Source organism: Suricata suricatta, chromosome 8 (assembly GCF_006229205.1).
Source record: "Suricata suricatta isolate VVHF042 chromosome 8, meerkat_22Aug2017_6uvM2_HiC, whole genome shotgun sequence".
In the NCBI taxonomy this organism is placed as follows: Eukaryota; Metazoa; Chordata; class Mammalia; order Carnivora; family Herpestidae; genus Suricata; species Suricata suricatta.
The window spans coordinates 43,841,142-43,845,796 of NC_043707.1; the positions used below are offsets into that span (position 1 = coordinate 43,841,142).

The 4,655-nt window shown below is 43.3% G+C and overlaps 2 pseudogenes; one reads left to right on the forward strand and one right to left on the reverse strand.

Annotated features, from left to right (window-relative positions):
- Positions 1 to 610, forward strand: LOC115298501 (annotated as a pseudogene).
- A 249-nt stretch (positions 611 to 859) lies between these two features.
- LOC115297596 overlaps positions 860 to 4,655 on the reverse strand; it is a 4,306-nt pseudogene continuing 510 nt past the window's right edge.

Sequence of the window (4,655 nt, forward strand, 5' to 3'; positions counted from 1 at the left end):
ATGAAGCAGGGTGTCTTGACCCATGGCCGTGTCCGCCTGCTGCTGAGTAAGGGGCATTCCTGCTACCGTCCACGGAGGACTGGAGAAAGAAAGCGCAAATCTGTCCGGGGTTGCATTGTGGATGCCAATCTCAGTGTTCTCAACTTGGTCATCGTCAAAAAAGGGGAGAAGGATATTCCTGGACTCACTGATACTACTGTGCCTTGTCGCCTGGGGCCCAAAAGAGCTAGCAGAATACGCAAGCTTTTCAACCTCTCAAAGGAAGATGATGTCCGCCAGTATGTTGTGAGAAAGCCCCTAAACAAAGAAGGTAAAAAACCTCGAACCAAAGCACCCAAGATTCAGCGTCTTGTTACTCCACGCGTCCTCCAACACAAACGTCAGCGCATTGCTTTGAAGAAGCAGCGCACAAAGAAAAACAAGGAAGAGGCTGCAGAATATGCTAAGCTTTTGGCCAAAAGAATGAAGGAGGCCAAAGAAAAACGCCAAGAACAGATTGCAAAGAGACGGAGGCTATCTTCGCTGAGAGCTTCTACCTCAAAGTCTGAGTCTAGTCAAAAATGAGCTTGTTGTAAGAGAAACAAATAAATAAGATCAGACATCAAAAAAAAAAAAAAGAAGCAGTATCATTTTTTTTAATTTATTTATTTTTGAAAGAGAGAGAGAGAGACAGAACATGAGCAGAGGGAGAGGGAGACACAGAATCCAAAGCAGGCTCCAGGCTCTGAGCTGCCAGCAGAGCCCTACATGGGACTTGAACTCACGAACTGTGAGATCATGACCTGAGCCGAAGTTGGACACTTAACCGACCGAGCCATCTAGGCACCCCAAGAATCTGTATCATTTAGACCCTCTTGAATCACTTCTGGCACTGCAGATGGAAGCAAAACCAAGAAGGTAAAAACCCATTCACCCTCCTCGATCTTTAATGAGCTCAGTTTAGGGTCTTCTGTTTCCTTGGCAACATACCTGACACTAAAACTACTTCCAGTTCCTACTTTTCTCAGCTACTTTGAGTGTTTCCAGTAAAATACTTCCATGCCTTTCTGCTATCTTGGCACACTCTATTGCTGTGACCCCACGTGAGTTCTTGGGATGGTTTCCAGGCTGGGCCCCCCACTCTAGCACACAGTCCCTTCCTTAAACTGAGCTCTAATTGAGTTCAACATTTTCTTTCCTGCAGTGTGGGCTGGATAGTGCTAAGTGCTGTCACTTAAGGGACCCCAGGTGCAAAGACTGGGCCTCCCCCAGCCCCATACTGTCATCTGTCCACCTCCCACACTCACCAATTGACCTACACTGTCATGATCTCCTAAGCCAGTGCCTGAAGTCAGGGGTATTTGTGGGTTCCCCTTGGAGACTGTCCCATCCTGAAGATGATGAAAGGTTTAAGGAGAAACCAACTTGAAATGATACCAATAGGTTTCAGCAGAAATGCCTCTGGAAAACACCAAGGCTGTGCTTCTGCACAAAATCCGTGGCCATTCACCCCTTTGTTTTTTCTCTATTGCTCCCAATTTCCCTCTCTTGGCCTTCAAGCCCCTGCCCCACCCCCACTGCTCCAGAGGGCTGGTTCCAATTGCAAGGCCATTCCTGCAACAATCTCTGGCAACTAGAGTGAAAGGTGCCGACAAAGAGGCCCTCTCCACAGCTCCCTTTTCACAAGAAGCATGTATCCAATTAAAGGATTTTAATTAAAATGCTTTCTGTAGCATCCTGTTTCTACTCGGTGTTATAAATTAAACTTGACATTCTCTGATTTAACAGGTGGGTGAGATTATTCTGAAAGCTGCCAGATGAGAGGAAATAGAAGCTAGGCTGAAGCAAGCCGTATGCATGGGAGCATGAGCATGTGTGTGTGAAAATGTGTGTGTGTGTGTGCACATATGCACTCATACTTGTGCAAGTGCACAATTAGGTGTGCATGTGTCTGTCTTTAAATTGGCTTGAAATCGTTCCATTTTAATGAAAAAGTCATAACACAACAAGGGAGACACCAAGAGAAAACAGAACCTCCATCTAAAAAATCAGAATCTCACGCAACATTCATAAAATCTCCATCAGCTCCACCCATTTGCACATTTCTTGTGGTGACATCCTTTTCTAAGCATCAGCTCAGAGAGATCTGTAGACTCCAATTGTTGTTTCTCATGACCGATGTCTTAATCCACACTATTGCTTTATGCGAAGTGAGAAGGAGGGAGGGAGTTGGGGTGTTAGCCATTCATTGCAGGCTACAGCTCCTCAAGCACCTTACAGTCACTGCTCAAATTAAATGCTCCAAGGGGCCCTTATAGACTGTGCGTCACACCTTTGGTTGTAAACTGGCCACTTCAAGGGCCCCCTTTGTTCCAACCCAAGTAGGTTACTCACAAAAGTATCACAGCATACATTATCTAAACTCCACGCTGTTGTCCTTGTCATTCTCCCTGCCTAGACCTGTCTCTCCAAAACTGCCTCTTCCTTCCAGATTCTGCTCCTGTATCTACTCCCCCATGGCACTCTTCTTGACCATGCTAGCCGAACTTGCTGCTTTAAGAACTTACACATTCATTCATTTATTCAGCACCACCAAGCAGTGCCATAAATGCTGAAGGGACAGAAGTGAACAATAAGAAAATAAGGAAATATAGAATTTGCTCATCTGGCTACAGATTCAGAAGAAAAATAAAAAAACTGATGTGGACAGAGTGTTGTGGATTTTTTTAATCAAAATCTGTTCTTGTTACTTAAAGTTATATGTTTATATCTCCTTTCCCCGGTTGGATTATAATTCCCTTGAGGATGGGAATTATGTCTCATATGTTGGGGTAATATTCAAAATATCTAACAGCTGATACAATAGAGAAACTAGCCACTGAGAGTGACCTCAGCCATCCTGGTGTGTTCCTGCTGGACATGATCCCTGCTGAATTTCATTGTACCGCCAGATCACACTGTTACTCAACATACTTTGACCCACATATTGATTTTGTATTATTTGCTTTCTCATATTATCTAAATGGTTCTCTAGTGACCTGAAAGAGTAAATGTATTTCAATCAAAAAGTCTAACTTATTTTTTATAACGTTTATTTATTTTTTGAAAGAGAGCATGCAAGCACATGCACATGCATACAAGTCAGGGAGGCACAGAGAAAGAGAAACCTGACATGGGGCTCAATTCCATGAATTGTGAAATCATGACCTGAGCAGAAATCAAGAGTTGAACAATTAACCTAACTTATTTTTAAAGAATATGCAGGTTGGGGAGGGGAGCTCCTGGGTGCCTCAGTCAGTTAGGCTCCCAACTTGGGCTCTGTCTTCGTGTCTCTCTCTCTCTCTCTCTCTCTCTCTCTCTCTCTCTCTCTCTCTGCCCCTACTCTCCCCCTCAAAAATAAATAAAAATTTTAAAATAAAAGAATATGGGGCACTGGGTGACTCAGTTGGATAAGCATCTGACTTCAGCTTAGGTCGTCATGATCTCGATTGTGGGTTTCAACCCCGCATTGGGTTCTGTGCTGACAGCTCAGAGACTAGAGCCTGCTTCAGATTCTGTGTCTTCCTCTCTCTGCCGCTTCTCCACTCACACTGTCTCTATCTCTCTCTCTCAAAAATAAACATTTGTTATTAATTTTTTTAATTTACACCCAAGTTAGTGCAACAATGATTTCAAGAGTAGATTCCTTAATGCCCCTTACCCATTTAGCCCATCCCCCCTCCCACAACCCCTCTAGTAACTCTCTGTGTGTTCAACATATTTAAGAGTTTCTTATGTTTTTGTCCCCCTCCCTGTTTTTACATTAAAAAATAAGCATTTAATACAAGGAACTCAGCAAACTTCACACCCACAAAACAAATAACCCAGTGAAGAAATGGGCAGAAGACATGAACAGACACTTCTCCAAAAAGGACATCCAGATGGCCTACAGGCACATGAAATGATGCTCAACATCACTCATCATTAGGGAAACACAAATCAAAACCACACTGAGATACCACCTCACACCAGTCAGAGTGGCTAAAATGAACAAATCAAGAGACTATAGATGCTGGCAAGGGTGTGGAGAGACAGGCACCCTCCTACACTGTTGGTGGGAATGTAAACTGGTGCAGCCGCTCTGGAAAACAGTGTGGAGGTTCCTCAAAAAACTATCCATAGAACTCCCTTATGACCCAGCAATAGCCCTGCTAGGAATTTACCCAAGTGATACAGAAATGCTGAGGCATAGGAGCACATGTACCCCACTGTTCATAGCGGCACTGTCAACAATAGCCAAAACACGGGAAAAGCCTAAATGTCCATTACCTGATGAGTGGATCAAGAAGATGTGGTATATATACACAATGGAGTACTACATGGCAATGAGAAAGAATGACATATGGCCATTTGTAGGAAAGTGGATGGACCTTGAGGGTGTCATGCTAAGCGAAATAAGTCAGGCAGAGAAGGACAGATACCATATGTTTGCACTCATAGGTCTAACAGGAAATTTTCAGAATGATCTAGCTTCAAGAAAAGCAAGCAGGTAGTAGTGCTTAAGAAAAATTGACTCATTATCTAATGGATAGTTGATACCTGTCACAACACAGCATTTTATATACTGTTAAGTGAAACTGCAATACAATCTTAAGTTTATTTTGGGAGTGTTTGCTGTATAATTGGACTTAATGAAA